This window comes from Arvicola amphibius, chromosome 8 (assembly GCF_903992535.2).
Source record: "Arvicola amphibius chromosome 8, mArvAmp1.2, whole genome shotgun sequence".
Lineage (NCBI taxonomy): Eukaryota > Metazoa > Chordata > Mammalia > Rodentia > Cricetidae > Arvicola > Arvicola amphibius.
The window spans coordinates 102,965,558-102,983,039 of record NC_052054.1 but is presented as its reverse complement, the minus strand read 5'-3'; the positions used below and the strand labels follow the sequence as shown (position 1 = coordinate 102,983,039).

At 49.1% G+C, this 17,482-nt stretch overlaps 1 protein-coding gene across 1 annotated transcript in view; it reads left to right on the top strand.

Moving 5' to 3' along the window:
* Positions 1-8,991: 8,991 nt before the first annotated feature.
* Sh3bp4 (SH3 domain binding protein 4) overlaps positions 8,992-17,482 on the top strand; it is an 81,183-nt gene continuing 72,692 nt past the window's right edge. The window contains exon 1 of the mRNA XM_038339124.1: positions 8,992-9,201. The gene's annotated coding sequence lies outside the window, so the exon portion shown is untranslated. The remainder of the gene's footprint in view (positions 9,202-17,482) is intronic.

Sequence of the window (17,482 nt, the reverse complement as noted above, 5' to 3'; positions counted from 1 at the left end):
TTCTCATTGCAGTGATGAAACACCTAGTAAAAGTGACTCGAGGGAGAAAGGGGTTTTTATTGCTCACACTTTAAGATACAGTTCAGCATTGTGGAAATCCTGGGTGCAGGAGCTTGAGGGGGCTGCTGGCCCACATCAAACCTGTACTAAGGAAGCAGGGCAAAATGAATGCTTCCTGCTCCTAGTTTTCTCCTCTTTCGACAGAACAAGATCAGAGTGGGTCTTCTCACCTCTAACCTAATCAAAATAACCCAACGGACGTGGCCAGAGGCTAACCTAATTAAGAGGTTAATTAACTAATTAATTAATTATCTCCTGGGTGATCCAGGATCCCTTCAAGTTGACAATCAGCCCTAGCCATCAACACAGCTATACTTGCCACATCATGCAACATGAAAAGCAACTCGACCCATCTCTCCAGTCTGAGATGAGGCCTTCTATCCTCTGATCCACAGCTCCCCACCCCCACGCCGATTCCCTAACTAGCAATTTCATCTCTGCGTCTGTTGTTTTAAATCCCACAGATGAGAGAGCACGTGTGGTATTTGTCTTTCTGTGCCTGCTTTACTTCACTTAGCATAATCGCTCTCCAGTCTCATCCAGACTGCCAGAAACGGCAGAATTTCCTCCTCTGCTAGACCTGGGTAGCATTTGAACTGGGTAAGCTTCCCCTTTGCTTCATTTGCCTGCTAATGAGAACTTGGGCTATTAGCACACCGCTTGGCACAAATTAAGCTCTCTAGATACAGTCATTTCAAGTGAATAAAGGAGAGATGTAATGACTATTTAGAGTTATTTTCAGAAGTTTCCATAAAGCCTTCATCCTTTCTGAATTCTGCATGGACTTTCTGAATTGTGGATAAAGTATCCAGTGCTTCTATGCCTATGTATGTTTGTGTGTGTGTGCTTGTGTGTGTGGTGTGTGTGCACATGTATGCATGTGGTGTGTGTGTGTGTGTATGTGTGTGAATGTGTGTGTGTGTGTGTGTGTGGTATGTCTCTGTGTGTGTCTGTGTAAGGACAGCCAAAAGGATGGATGGTCTCTACATTTTAGAGTTTGAAGGATAAACATTTCCCAGAATGGCAAACAGGTCACCTATTGTTTCCTGACTAAATCAGATGTTCCTTCCTATAGGAGTGTCCTATGACAGTCTCGGTGAAGCAGTGCTCTCTGCGGTGGTAAGGAAGTGGCAAAGCATAAAGCAGTGTCCAGAGGCCCCACAACTCTTGGTTCCCTACAGGGTCTCCTTAGGACGTCTCCCACATTGCTGGTTTCTTTTCAGTTCTATAACCAAGCAAAGTTCTAGTTCTTTCCACCCTGGGGTGGGGGTGGGGCTCTCACTTGCCGCCCTGCCTGCCACTTCCCCCTTCCCACTGGGCTTCCTTAGGACCTGCTTTCAGCCCCAATGCCCAGAGCAGTCTCCTTGTTCTTCACAAGTCCTTGGGTTTTCTTTAAGGCACCCATCAGGGGCTTGTGACGTTTTCTCCTTCCTCATCCCCAAACCCCAGCAGCATGAGTAGATCTGCCTGTCTCTCTGGGCCTTGTCCTCTCTCAGAGCTGCCCCTGCCCAGGGTCAGCACATGGTAGACGAGAAATAAATAATTTCCTCAGTAGCCCTGGCTGCTGCTCTTTAGAGGGAGTATTTGGTAGGACTTTCTGGTTTTGTGGAATTGTTTTTTAGAAAGGAGATATATTTACTTGATTTTGAAATATGTGTATTTTTCCCTTACGTACCTGGAATGTAATGAAATGAGGAAATGTGAATATCTTGAATTATGGATGAGCGTCTGACTGTTAATCTGAGAATGAATATACAAAGAAGGGTTCTGGACGTAGCTCAGTGGGAGAGGGATTTCTTAGCACGTTAGAGGTCTTGGATTTGATTCCCAGCACACACACACACACACACACACACACACACACACAAAGTGAGAGTGAGACCTTTAAGAAATGAACATGCAGTCATCACAACTTACTGCAAGCAGTATGTCTTCATCTCTCATACCATGACAATAAAATATGTAACATTTTTGGCCGAATTTCATATTAGACTCATGATTAAAATATTTATAGAATTGGTTTGCAAAGTAAGAGAAGGTGTAAGTGGAAGTTTCACCTACCCCTACTATCTGCTCATCAAATACCAACACGGAGACATATATTAACTATAAATGCTCGGTCAGTAGCTCAGGCTCTAATCTTTAAGTTAACCCTCAATTCCCTTATTTATGCTCTGCATGTGAGAGTAACCTTTATTAGCATGGCACATCATCTCCTGCTCCCTCTGCCTCTCATTGGTGACATCCAGACTCCACCCCTTCCTCCAAGCCTGGCCTCTCCTGCCTCGCTTTATCCTGCTTAGCTATTGCTCAGTTGGCTTTTTATTACACCAATTACAGTGACAATCTTCACAGCACACAAAAGGATTATTCCACAGCAGCGGGTAGTGCAATCCTCAGATTTGAATTCTGAGAACTCAGCTTTGTCCTTGGAGTCACATATACAGTTGACCTCAGTGCTATGGTTAATACTTTTTTTTAGAATTGCAGCTGACTTTCATTGTTTTAATTTTGAAGTGAAGTTGAAATTTATAAAGAAAAAGTTTAACACAGATTTAAGTGTAGGTGTTGAGAGAGAGAGAGAGAGAGAAGAGAAGACGCCGAGATAGAGGAGAGAGACTGAGAGAGAGAGAGAAAGAGAGAACTGCTTCCTAAATACCTTTTTTTGAGACAAAGTTTCTCTGTGTAACTTTGCTCTGTCCTGGAACTTGCTCTGTAGACCAGGCTGGCCTTGAACTCAGACATCCACCTGCCTCCGCCTCCTGAGTACTGGGATTAAGGCAGGAACCACCATGTCCAGTTTAAAAGATTTATAATTTTGGTCAGCTATTTTTAATGTATTTTTTTTAAATCCCTGCCTAATGATTACAGGACCTCATCATTTTTTCTTAAACGGGGGGCATGGTGGAGTGGGGGGGGGGTCTTTACTGGGGAATTAATCCAATGGCTGTGTGCATGCAGTACTTGACCAACTGAGCTATGCTCCTGATCCATTTACTTGCTTATTTGTTGTTGAATTTTTAAGGCAAAGCTTTCTGGTTGTAGCTCAGGCTGGCCTCGGCCTTGAGGTTCTCTTGCCTGAGCCCCTGGGTTTTAGGATTCCATATGAGCTCCAGCACACCTAGCTCACAGCTGACTCGTAAGGGCAGCTAAGAAAGGCTTAAGTTGCAACGTTAGCTGTTAACAAACCTAACTTCCTACTTCAAATATTAGCCCAAGAATCACGCAGATTCATTCTCAGTTTCAAATAAACACAAAATAGATGGATTTCCTGCAGATTCGGCTAAAGAGACAGTCTCATCCATGTGAATTTTAGGCAGAGGGACAGTTGTAACTGATGGAAAGCCAGGGTTCTTAAGAAGAAAACAGCTTTGTCTTCAGGGTTCCTTCCTGGCTGGCTGTGGAATGGACGTGGGGTGGTGCTTGGCATTCTGGGGCTTTGAGGGCAGGTTATCTCTCTTCACACTCAAAGCCAGAGACAGCAGCTTTGAATTTCTTTCTATAAAAAACAAACAAACGCATTTCTTTTCTTTTTAATTACATGTGTGTGCACATTTGTGGGGGTGCCCGTGGAGGCCACAGGTGTTGGATCCCCTTGGGGCTGGAGTTATAGGGGTTGTGATCTGCCTGATGTGGGCACTAGGAACTGCCCTCTCTGGGAGAGCAGTACATGCTCGTAATTATTGAGCCATCTCTCCAGCACCCAATTTGAAGTTTTTTTCATTCGTTCAGGTGAATCAATCTTTTTTATATGGTGGATAACAACTGTTTCTCCCCAGATATTATTCTATGACCTGTATTTTCTGCTGGAAGAGTATTGGGTACTATATGCCTTCAGCCCTTCTGTAGCTAGTTCACATATGCACTTTTATTTATTCTTTGAGGATTTCATACATGTATACATGGAAATACAATCATATCAGTCTTCCATTCCCCTGTTAACTCTCTTCAGATCTCCCTCCTAACTTCATGCCTCTGCTTTTGCGTTTTCACTAGTCCAGCGAGCCTTGCCCACCTGTCCACAGGTATGGGGTCCAATGAGAAAGGGGCAACCTACCAGCGGTTAGGCAACACCTACAAAAAAAAAAGAGTGACCCTTCCTAGCAGCTCTCAACCCTGTTTTTCCCCCTCTGCACCGCTATTTTGGTCCGTATTGATTTCATTCCTCTGAAGAAATATTATCCTTTCTATTTCATGGCTGAGCACATCCCCGAGTAGACGGAGAGATGCTTTATTGATGGGCCTGCTTCTGATTTCGGAGCAGCCACCCCCTTGTGTGAAGTGTGTTTTCCAGGTGGCCAGAGCAACGATGACACACTAGAGAGTGTCTGTAGAGTTCCGGACTGTGAGAGCCACTTGGCGTTGCTCTGATCCGAGCTGGCGATCCTGGACGTGCGTTAGTGGCTTTGCTGATTGCTGAGTACTTCGCAGGGCGCGCGGGCAGCGCTGGTCGGCGCGGATGGGACGCAGCTGGGTTAGGAATAGGTAGTCGAGTGTCTTTTCTCTGCATCTCACTTCCCTGGGTCTAGAAGGCAGAAGCCAGTAACTCTCGAATCCGTGGAAGAAAATGCCTACAAGGGAGAATGAGTAGAAAGGGAGAGGTTGATTGTCATTCACGGTTTCAGTTCAGAAAGGGGGTGCAGCTTAGCTCCTGGCGGAGGGAGTGTGGGAGAGGCTTGTTAACATCATGGGTGGCCAGGAAGCGGAACAGAAGACAAGAACCTGGGGCCAGGCTCTCACAGAGAAAGCCCTATCCTTAATGACCTACTTCTCCCAGCTAGGCCATAGTTCTTAAAGGTTTCCCAAAATAGCATCACTGAGCCAGAAATAAGGGTTCAAAACGTGATGGTGTGGGGTAAATTTCAGACTTGAGGTTTAGTGACATATGAGGTGTCCCAAAAACGCAGTTTTCACAACACACTGAGTGCATGTCTGCAGAGAAACCTATGCAGAACTCACTCAAGTCGCTGTCTTGGACAGTGTCGCCAACTTGTCTTCTAAAAGCACCATGGGCATCCCTTTGAAAAGGACATCTCTATTTGGAGTTAATTTAAGAACCAGACTCACTCACTTGGGTTTAAGGTGAACCAAAGAATCATTTGTCAGAATATGTGTATATAAGTAATAGGTTGTATCTGGAAGTGATGTATTGTGTGCCCAGCGCTGTGCTAATCGATACCCACACATTATCTCAATTAACCCTTGCAAGCATCACATCTATCTCTATGTTTTTTACATGTTTTTAATCATGAGAAGAGGGCTATCCCTTGTCACAGCATAGGTATAGAGGTCAGAGGTCAACTCCTTCCACCATGTGGGTCCCTGGGACTGAACTCGCAGTATCAGGCTTCACATGACAAGCACTTCTACCTCCTGAGCCATTTCACCTGCCCAATGGTGCCTACCCTAAGATGAGAAAACAGGCACAGATGACATGGCTTCATTTTACCCAGCCATCAGGAGGTCAAGTTGGCCTATGAGCCCACACAATCAGGTTTGATAGCCCACCACTCTGTCTGTAATGCTTTATGTATACATCTATAAATATAAGTATATATATCAAATTCATGTGTTGTGTGCATGTACATAGGTTGGTTTTTTTTTTTTTCCCGAGACGGGTTTCTCTGTAGTTTTGGAGCCTGTCCTGGAACTAGCTCTTGTACACCTGGCTAGCCTCGAACTCACAGAGATCTGCCTGTCTCTGCCTCCCGAGTGCTGGGATTAAAGGCGTGTGCCACCACCGACTGGTTTGCATGTACATAGTCTTAATAGACATCCAAAGCTTACAATGAACTTTTACAGACAAGCAATCCACCTTCATCATGAAACGTTAAGAGAAGGTTTCATTCAGGACCAATGTCTGCATTCATACCACACTTGCTGCCGCTAACATTTTTTGCTTTTGTTTGTGTTTTGAGCCAAGGTCTCATGGAGTCCAGCCTGACATGGAACACACTCTTTAAGAGAAGCTGACCTTGAACTCCTGATCCTCCTGCCTCTATCTCCCAACTGATGGGACTATAGGTGCTTGGCAATGTGCCCAGCTCTCAGAATGCTTTAATTCATGAGACAAACGAGCACTGTTCTTGTACTGAGAAACCCGGGTTATTGACTTTTGCTGTCCCATTTGCACCCATAATGCTCCACAAATACTGAACATGGTGACTGCTCAGGGTGGCTCATTTTCCCCCTTCTTTTTGTCTTAGAGATCTTTAAAATAAGGGCAAGAAAAAAAAGCAGCAGAAGCACAAAGCACTCGTTCAGCAGGAAGCGTATCTAGAGACCTCATTCCTTCCAGAACACACAATGCTTCACAGATGGCTTAATCTAAACACAGTGTTCTCTCTCCCTGGTTTAGTTCTCTCAAAGTCGAATCTGACTTACGGCAGGAAGAAGCAGCCTTCTCTTTCTCTCCCTTATTTTGCTGCTAGACCCTGGATTCAGTCCACCCCTCACCGAGGAGGCAGGCAGGCTTGAATTCTGTATCCCATGCTCTGTCTGGCCGGGTGGACACCGGGGCTCCTGCGCTCTGCAGTGTGAAGTTCATTCACGTTGCAGTCTGAATTTCTGCCCCGTTCCACCCGCTGACTTGCGGTGTGTCTCTGGCCTTTGCTTCCCAGTGGTCAGGGCACTGCCCAGGTCACACTTGGGTTTTCTCACCTCGCTGCTCCTTTGTATCCCCTGAGCTTCCTCGGTGCAGCTGTTAGGACATTTGCAGTTTCAGGACTCCATCACTTCGTACCTTTGATCATTTACAACTCGTCCGTGTTTTTAAAATGTTTTATAAGCGTCTCTTCCTCCAGTCTTGCTACAGATCCTAAGATGTCTTCGAATTCACAATCCTCCTGCCTCACCTTTTCAAATACCGGGATGACGGTATGTGACACATAGCTGACAAGGTGTCCTCTTGCCCCAAGACAGGATTTTTTTTTTTAAAGATTTATTCATTTTCATTTTATGTAAATTAGTGTTTTGCATGAATGCATGTCTGTGTACTACGCCTATGCCTGGTGCCCATGGAAACCAGAAGAGGGCATCAGATGCCCTGGAACTCTAGTTAGTTGTGTGTTTGTAAGCTGCCACGAGGGAGCTGGGAATTGAAGCTAAGCCCTCTGGAGCAACCAGTGTTCTGAACCTCTGCTCCATCTTTCCAGCCCCTAAGACAGAGGGTCTTATGCACCTTGAATTTACTATGTTGTGGAGTATGACCTTCAACTTTTGATCCTTCCGTCTCCACTGTCCTTGAACTTCAGTCCTCAAGTACCGGCTGGATCCACCACACCATCCCCGTTTATTTAGTGCTAAGGATGAACACAGAGCTTGTGCATGCTGGACAAACTCTAACTGAGCTTTATCCCCAGCCCATAGTCATTAATATTCTCCCTGTCTCCGACAGACGTTAGTCCTTTGGAGTAGCAGAAATACAAATAGCTAAAACTTAGTGACAGCGACTGTGTGCTAGGCACTCTGCTGAGACTTACGCTCTGTATTTAATTTTCATACTCATAAAGGTATGTGAGTCACCGAGATGCCTAGCCTTCCCAGCACAGCAGGCTGGTTCCCGACAGGCCCTCCACAGTCTGGATGCTTTTGTCCCCCTAGGCTAAGCCAGGCTTTACCTGAACCTTCAGGAGACTGCTTCCTTTGAGGTCTGCAGCTATATTTTAAGATTAATTGTAATGATTTCCATGTTAGAAGAGAATACTAAATTTCGCCGTCTGAGCCCTAGATTGACCCATCTGTCTACCCGAATCCACCAGGACTGTACCTGGAGTGGAAAAGACCTAATTCCTCTCAAGGGTGGCTCCCAGAGCCGAGTGCAAGGGTTGAGGGAAAGGGGAGCATAAAGAACATGATGAGATGCAAAACTACTGGCTGGAATTCCGATTTCGAAACACCCCATGCGGTCTTGACAGATACGACAATCTGCGTTAACGTCTGAAGTCACTTTGAAAATATAAACGGTATCTGTCGCCAGTGAGGACTGACTCAATGGGTTGCCGGATTTGGATTTGTGACATTAAAGATATGCTTGCTCAGACTTCCAAGTTGCCCCTTCCATTCCCTACCATTTATCACGGAGGCAGAAGGCTGGTTTGACCTCACTGAGGCAATCTAACCCTACAAGCCACTGTCCACTCTCGTGAGACGACTCATATGAGCAGCCAAGCGTGGGCTTTTGCTCCGCAGTGCGTTCATTCACTGAGCGTCTCCTTCTGTGCCAGTGGAGCCTGGGCAGAGAAAGTGTAAATATGCTGACACGTATTGAGTTTGCAGACTAACTAGCGAGCAGCTCTCCTCCCTTAGTAGCTGTTCCCTAAAGCCGAGTTTTTTCTCCGCCTAACTGCTTAACCACTGCCTTCAATAAGCTTGATTCTGGGCGGAAGGACAAGAGTCTCCCCCAAAACCGGACACTGGATGTCTCCATCAGACAGTCGGAGGCGCATACTCTGTGCCCAGGGGCAAAGTCCCCTATGGATCCTACCCCGATTCCTCAGCTGGTGTTAAGGAGGAAGACAAGGAGGAGCGTTGGCGGGAACTGCACGCGGGCGGTGGAGGCGCCAATCCGCCAAGTCGTGGCTCTCTTGGCCCCGCCCCTCCATGATGCCCCGCCCCCTGAAGCCAGGCCCCGCCTTTGCTAAGCACGGCCTTTTTCCCCCCAGCTCCAGATCCTGCCCCTACTCGCTCCAGTCAGGCATTGACCACGCCCCTTCGAGCATGCCCCGCCCACGTTAGCCCCAGCCTTACCTAGGCCCCGCCTCTCCGCCTGAGACTCGCCCCTAGCGTGAAGTTCCGCCCCGGGTCTTCTATGACCCTGCCTGGGCTTGACCCCGCCTCTCGCTCCCGCTCCGCCCCCAGCCTTGCCCCAACCCTCCCGCGGTCCGTGCTTGCGCTCCGCCCTCCTCGCGCCCGCTGTCTGAGCCCGGGACCCGCCCGCACTCGCGCCCCGCCCCGGCCCAGACCACCTCTGAGCCCGCGGGCGAGAGCCAAGCCCTCTGAGCTGTCGCGGCGTCCGGGCTCTTCACCACCTCCGCCCCTCGATCTTCGTCGCCGTGGTTCCCGGAGCCGCGCGCGCCCCCGGCCGGGCGAGCCCCGCACGACGAGGGAGCCGCAGGACCCGCCAGGCGCCATGCGAGCCAGGTAGGCGCGGCGAGAAGCCCGGGGCCGGACGGCGCACCCTACCCCCGCGCGCGGGTTGGCTTCGGGCTGCATCCCGGGCTCAGGGGTGCGGCCAGCCCGAAGCAGCTCCTAATCCCCAGAGCTCCGTGTGCCCTGCCCTCTGTAGGCACGGCCCGGCTCGGGCTGCGGATCGTGGTCATTAGGGCCTGGGGCGTAGGGAGGGCTGAGAGGGGCTCAGGCGCTACTCGCACAGTTCTGGGGAGGAGCGAAGGGCGCGCGGCTCCGGGTTAAACTTGGTGACAATGCACATTTCAACTTCTTCAGAGAGCCATCCCGGAGGATGAATTTGAAAACTCCGGTTTCTGTCTTGGAGATCTAGTGACCGAGCACCCTCGAGGTGACAGCTCCTGGGTGCGCGGGTGGGAGCCCCCGGCTGGGGTAGAGGAGCGTTGTTCCGCAAGTACTGTTTACCGGGAAGCCGCTCTGCGCCCCCGAGTGTGTCTTGTTAGAGGGTCCCAGTTTGGGGGCCGGGAGTCTCCTAGCTGGAATCTGGAGGTGCAGTGTGTAGGTTTGGAGGGCTTCGCGGTACGGACTAGGGGGCTTGCTGGTGCTGGCCCTTTCCGGGCGCCGGCTGATGCCCCACGGGAGGAGCAATGGAGAGCTGGCTGACCGCTCTGCGTGCACAGAAGGTTGTGGAGCCTCGTGGATCAATGAGATTTGAAAGGGAACACCGTGCTGGGTTTTATTCATGTTTATTCTTCCCCTTGTTAGCGCAGCTGATTGGTGTTCTGTGCTATTTTGTGATTTAGCAGCAGAAATAAAGTTCGCATAACTTTTGCTCTGATTATAAAAGCATTGAGTGTCCAGAGCAGAAATAAACAAGAGAGACCCATGCTGATTCCACGTTCGTGGGGAGGGGGTTTCACAACCTTGTAGATTTAGTCATTGAATTATACCTGGTGCCTTCTTGCATAACCCCCCAAAAAACGCCTTGCATGAAACCATCCCCTTCACCCTTCTGATTGTCTCCAGTGTCCAAAGTTTTTTTTTTTTTTTTTTTTTTTGCGTGCCTCACCACAAAGGCTGTTTCTGATAGTCACGAGTCTCCCTTTTGATGTGCTGGGGTTTTCCATGAGATGGTGGGTATAGATTGAGAGAAGGGGAGACCCGGTACCTCAGCCCTGTCCGTGGTTTTGGTGCCGAGCCTTGTAAAAATGACAGTAATGATTCTCAGTCTGCTTCCTAGGCTACCATAAAAAAAAAATAATGGGTGGTTTGCGGAGCGTTTTGGCATCCTTAGATGGACAGCGGCTGTATTTCAATGTGCTGGGGAGCATTTAGCTGTTCTACGGTGTCATCCAGTAAAACAGGCTACCTCGAGCTTGGCTACCCTGCCCTGGAAGCAAGATCCAGGCAGGCCCCAGGGATCCCAGAACACACTCCTATTTCCCTATTGGTGCAGGCCAAGTCCTTCAAAGTGGGAATCTTGGGAGTAGCTGGGGTTCTCAAGACTGCTTTCCTGCAGCACCTTCTGGACTTGGGAGGATGGGTGGATGTCCTGAAGTCAGGGAGTCTTGGTGCCTGGTACAGGCAAGGCTGTAGAATGTCCTGTAACATGCATGCCCGGGTCATCCTCCAAGAGGGAACAGTTGGTTCTGGGAGGGCATATGAAGCGTACAACCTGGTTTCCCAGAGATTTGTTTTATGTCTCCCATGTTTACCGACTGAACAATGACTAGCTCCAAGGCCGGCGGCAGCCACGCCAGCGAGGCCTCTGTGGACTTTCCTTTCTTTCCTGTTGTCCCCAGGTCCTGGCACCAGCCTTTAATGTTCTTAAAGAACAATTAATAGGGACCCAGACAGAGAGGTGAGGCACACAGGCTGCCTTTTGTCCTCACCCTGTCTCCCAGCCAAGAGCCCGGCTGGAAGATTCTCTGTGTGTCACTAGTGACCCTCTGATAGTTTCGTTTTTAATTGTTGCTCCCCCTGACCCCCCACCCCCACCCCCAGCACTTTGATGTGGCCTGGGTCTGATTGCAGATGTGAGCTCAGGCGCAGGGGCTTGGAAGGGTCCAGAAACCTGGCGGGATAAATTGTTGATAAAGGCAGCCTTCGTTCCTGCTATTGTTAACACAAGTTGTGCTGTTAGTTTTCTGGGTCGAGGTAGAAGTCGGGGGTTGGGGGGGGGGTGTCTTCCTGGAATTTCTCCTTTGCTGTTTGCTAATCCAGCAGCAGGCTGGAATTATTCCCCTCCGGGCTGTTTGCATAGACTTTCTTTTTTATTCTCTGGTTGGTTTCTAGTCTGATAATGAGATAGGAGAATGAATGATGAATGGGGTTTACGCCCTCGATTCCTGGGAGGCCTCCTGGGTTTGAGTCCTCTGTTCCCAGCCAATTAAGAGCCCTTGGCCCTCGGAAACCATGTGGGAGGTGTGTGTGTGATTGTGTGTGTGTATGCATGCACACCCGGGTGCACACCTCCTGAGCGAGAAGGCCATTGGTGTTTCTCTCAGAGCCCTTGACCGGAAGGAGGCCAGAGCCACTGTGCTCCTAACTTGCAGTCCTGGCTCGGGGCCCAGCATCGTAACTCACTGTTGGAATCAGCAAGCGGACAGCCTTCCTGCTGCTTTGTTATTTTCGGCCTGGACACCTGTATGGGGTTGTGTTACCATCTTTCTCCTAAGATTTGGAGTCAGATCCCTGGGACATTTCCCAGGGCCGTAGAGATAAGCATCAACTTTTCTTTGTCCCAAGGTTACAGTCCGACAGCCAGGGATGGGGATAATCGGCAGATAGCCATGCTCACCTCAGTTGCATGGACTCTCACAGCCCTGGGCCACCCCATTTCTAACACAGTTTCTAGTGCTTTCAGATAGGTCCTGCTCCACAGAAACTTGCACAACACAAGCTGTACAGCTGCCCCACTTTGAGGAGTGACAGAGAATTATTGACCAAACCCCAAGACACCCAGGGAACAATTGCATGTGCATTCAGTGTCTTCCAGGAAGCCTTGGCCAGCTACTCAGCAGGCCCCCGGGACATCTGTGTTGCATAACTCCACACCCCAGGCATGGAGGCCGGCTCCTGGGAGAAGATGTGAGCCTCTAGAGGGCAGAGATTGCACAACTTTTCAGAAATGAAGAAGCATTTGGGGTTGAGTTTTAAGGAGCCCATCTAGTCTCTTGCCTACCTGCCAGGTACTTTGCCCTTTCGACGGTCAGCAAGCCATGATGCCACTCAAGGGAACTAGACATCTGTGTGTGACTCTTGCCTCCATTGCATCCTGCAGGGAAGCTTCTTAAACAGGAGGGTAAGCAACTCAAAATAGCTTCAGGAAGTCCCTGAAACTGACCAGATTCACTAGGCCCTTTTCCGGAGTAAGCAATAAAAGCTGAGAGTCACTCACAGACAGGCCTAGCTGCCAGCGAGATCAGATCAGCTACCTGGAAGAGGTCTAGACGACTGAATTACTTAGAAAGGACACCCTTTAACCTGTTGAACTGCCTGCAGGCTGTGCCGTGTGCCCCAGGTTCCCGGCTTTTGTGAGCTGCCACCCGTGTTGGGGCGGGGCTGTCTTTGAGTCATTTCTGTTCCAGTAAGTAAAGAACCCCACAATCACACTCCTGTAAGTAGCCCCAATAAAACTCATTGGTCCACCAAGTTGGATTTTGGTGGTGTTTGTACTTTGGTCTGTGGTGGGATCCCTGCAGGGTGAGTAGACATGTGTAGCGTCTCTCCAGGAAAAGCCTTGTCGCACAACGTCACATAGAGAACTCCAGTGACACTTTTTGTGCTCTTTGGCATCTTCTTCCTCTATGCACTTTAGGGAGCCCGCACAAGTAACTGTTATTGACAGGAAGACTGGCAGAATTCTGCTAACTCTTCCGCCTCCATGGTTTGATGCATGCTTGAGCCGGGATTTGAACCTGGACCTGTGTATTCCAGAGGCCTCCATCGCCCCTCACAGAGTGCGGAAATGAAAGAAACAAAACACCCACAGTCAGGCATCTGGGAGTGTTAAGAAACAGGCATGGAAATAGCTGGATGCCTTCTTTCTTGCACAGTTATGAACTAGCTCACGCTTGGAAGGTGATGAAACCTCGGCCTCTGGAAGGCAGCCAGTGCTCACCTCCACTCCTGCAGCGGGCGTCCTCACCCTGCCTGTCTGCAGGGCAGAGCTTGATGTATCTGGAAGATCTGAGGTTCTGCAGTGGGGAGAAGCCAGGCAGAATCAACCAGAAGCCTGCCCTTGTACCACCAAGAGAAGTGTCCTGGCCTGATGATGTCAGGGAGTTAAGATTGTAGGACGACTGTTAAGTAAACATAAGATAAGGATTCTACCTTCCTTTTTACAGCCAAAAAAATGACATGTTAATGAGATTATTCTTATCTGTTCTGTGGAGACTTGTTCCAGGAGAACTTTGGGGCTGCCTGTTAGGCCAACTCTTCTGAGAAGATTGAAAAAAAAAAAAAGTTTTGTTTTTTTTTTATGGCTTCAGCTTCTTTTCAGCCTTCTCCTAGCCACCATGAAGAGCTCAGATCTCAGGACCCCCCTGAAATCTGAGGGCCTGTTTACCCAGCTTCCGGTGTAGGAGGCTGGAGCCAGGTGTGTGCTGGGAACCTGCTCCAGGGGAGAAAAACAAAGAGCCTGGATGGTCCCATCTGCCAATTTCTGTGGTGTAAACACTCCCACCCTGGCTGGTTTTAAGCTCACAGCGTGGGCTGGCAAAATTCCTACACGTTTAACCATATGTGGCAGTCAGCAAAAGAAAGAGAGAGAGACCTGATTCCAGCTCACCTTGCATGTGCAGAGCCCCTCCACCAACACTTTCAGTGAGATGACATAGTTGCCTAGCTTGGGCAGGATCAGCCTGGAAGAAGATGTTGCAGAGGGTTTTGGGAGACACAGTGCAACCTAATTTGACCAGCAAAGGGAGCTTCAAAACCCAGGCTGTGTTCAAGTCACTAGGGAACTTGAAAATGTGCTTTCCACTCCCACCAGTAATCTCTCTAGGTGTGGGCCTCCAGGTCTACAGAGTTTAGTGTATGTGTGTGTATGTGCATGTGTGTGTGCATGTTTGTGTGTGTACACACGCGAGTTTTACAGGTAGAGGCCAGGCATATCAACCTTGCTGTTATCCTAAGGAGTAACCCACTTTTGGAAAAATTTTAGATTTATTTATTTTATTTTGCCTGCATCTATGTATGTGCACCCATGCGTGCCTGGCTCCCAAGGATGTCAGAAGAGGGTGTCCGATCCTCTTAAGATTGGAGCTACAGGTGGAACCACCATGTGGATGCTGGGAACTGAACCCAGGTCCTCTGCAAGAGCAAGTGCTCTTAACTGCTAAGCCACCTCTCCAGTTCTCCACCTTACTTTTTATTTTTACGACCAGGTCTCTCAATGGCCTCAGACTCATCAAGCAGATGGGGCTGGTTGACCAGTGAGCTTCCTTAGCCCTGCGGTTACAAGCGTGCACAATCCTGATGAGGTTTTTTAGTGGGTCGAGGGAACTGAATTCAGGCTCTCCTGTTTTCCAAGGGAAGCACTTTACCCATTAAGCCGTCTCGCCAGCCCATCTATAGCTTACAAAAGTGCCCAGGTAATGCTTATAAGATCCCAGGCTTTGGTACCACTGTTATCTACAATTTGTGTGAGAAGAGAATTGAGCCAGCAGCTTAGGGTAAGGCATGGCACAAATCCTGAATTTGCATTGTGTGTGTGGGGAGGGGGTGAGCACGGGGGAAGGCATTGTTGTTTCTGCTGGTGTAGATTATTCAGGGAAGTGCTGTGTTCTTGGGGGAGGCAGGCAGAGGCCAGTTTCCTCAGCTGCCTCTTGATGCCCCCTGTGACCAATTCATCACAGGGTAATGGTAGACCTTCCTCGTTTGGTCTTGGTTGTTTCTTCTGGTTTGGAAGAAGATTGGGTAGGATGAATTTGGTCCTTGGGTGTGTGTGATGAGGAGATCTTGCATGTTAAAGCAGAGGTGGGGAATCCCAGCATCCTTCCTGAGGGCCATGTTGGTAAAGGAGAAAGCCCAGGGCTCCATCAAGGGTCTTTTTAAAATCATTGGCGGCTTATATGTTTTCTTTGCCACGATTAGCAGTAGAATTATTTTAAAACTAAGAGCTTTCTTTAGCAGCATTATGTGCAGGAGAGAAAAGTGTCCTTCAACCTCTGCTAGCCATGGTTAGCAAGTCTTCAGGCCCAGCCAGCTGAGGTTAGCAAGACGTCTTCAGCCCCAGCTAACTATGATTAGCAAGATACCTTCGGCTCTAGCCAGCTCTGGTTAGCAGGTCTGGTTGAGAAGAGGCATTGGAGTCTCCTGGGTGTGATTGTGAAAGAGACAATAGGTCACAGGCAGGGGAGAGAAGAACCGCAGGAGAGGGGGCAGGTCTGGGCTCTTTGCTTTGTGAGAAGAAGGGCTCAGGAGACTTAGTGTAAAACTGCTGCCTGGGGTCACCGGTGAAGGTGGACAGGAAGGCCAATGTGCACTGATGCAGAAGCAGGTGGGGGTCAGGTGCTGTGTAGGAAAAGGGGACTGAGAACCCCAGGATGAAGGCCTGGAAGTGTCTGGGTTAGGCCTGAAGGAGCTGTGCTATGAACTTCTAGGACAAAGGAGAGCAATCACTAGTAACTAGACGAGCGGGACCATCTCTTGAGGGTGAGCTGATGGACAGAATAGCCGGAGCCAGGGGTGAGCCAAAGGGCTCTCAGATCTTCGGGGTCTGGCATCACATGGGCAATAGGATTGAGGGTCCTAGGTTAGGAGCGAGAGAGGCTCTTTAGGATCAGTTAGGCTCAAAAACAACCCCCAAGTACCTGCCTAGGTAATAGGTTTGCAACTTTCTGCATAGCCTTTGTGGAAGGCTGGCTGGAGCTCTTGTTCTAAGAATACCGTTCATGGGATACCTTTGTCCCCAAGGTCCAATCAGACCTCTCTGAACAGCGCTCTCCTGGATTCCCAAGGTCAAGAGCTGCCCTGTACTATTTATCTGCCTTTGTCCAGTGCCCTTTTGCCTTTATGTGTATGTGTGTATGGGAGGGGGGTAACATACCTATGTGTGGATGCACATATCTGTACAGGTGACCATGTATGTATGTATGTGCCTGTGTGTATGGAAGCCAGGGGATAGCCTTGGGTATTATTCCTCAGACAACATCTCCTTGGTTTTAGCTTTCTGAAGCATTACCTCTCACCAGCCTGGAACTCAGCAGTATGCTCCAGGGCTCGCTCTGCCTCTGTAAGTGTTTGCTGTCCCTCTCTGCCTTTAGTCACATTGGGTTCTGGAGATCAAACTTAGGTCGTTTACCGACCGAGCTTCTTCCCTCCGTCCTTACATCTTGTAATCAATGCATCTTCCATTGTACGGTACAGTATACTTTCAGCCACAGCATAAGAGATGAGTGTGTGTGTGTGTGTGTGTGTGTGTGTGTGTGTGTGCACCAGCCAAGTGAAACACAGTGGTGATTTTGTCCTGCCATACAGTGACAAGCCTAATTTTCTCTTCTTAGGCATCTTGGCACTCTAAAACTTAGAATGCATATGACCAGAGTAATTTCTGGTTTTAGTATTCTGGCTTATGAATAGTAATCAACTTACTTATTAATGCTGCCAAGCGGCCATCCCAGAGTTGTAAGCAATTTAATTTTTAATCCAGACAGACATACCCTGCCTCTGTTTACCCATGTTGTTGCTCTTTGGAAAGTAGATTGACTGTTCAGTCGCTTTAGGATACAGAGTGGTCCATTTGAAATTCACCAAGAATTACGGCTCTGACAGGCAGCGGTGTCAAGAGTTTACATGTGGCCCATGCATAAGCGGAGCGTAACGAGCTAGCAGAAAACAGTTCATAGCTACCAATGTCGTGCGTATAAAACATTCATGTAGCGTGCTGGCCCACAGTGTCCCCGTGCAGCCCAGCGGTGCTCAGAGGGTGAGCAGAGCGCAGCCCTGTACTGCTGGCTGCAACAGTTTGCCCTTAGCTCCGTCTCTCTCAACACATTCTCTCACAAAACTGGTGTTTTCTTGTTGCTGTGTTTCATTTCAGAAATCTATCCCTAAGGTCTTTGCGAGAACAGTTCTATTCCTGGCAGGTACCGGGAGCCATACCTTTATTGGGGTGGTGCCAAGAGATGGCATTTGAATTTGGTACCTCTCCAAGTCCATAGTGGAGGCAAGACAATGGGCGACAGCAGGACCCATTCCCGACAGCCATCAGCCGCCGCAGGTGACTGCTGTGGACACCTGCACACACCTGTTTTCTTCCATGTTTTTCTCAGAGGTGTTGGGATAGAGG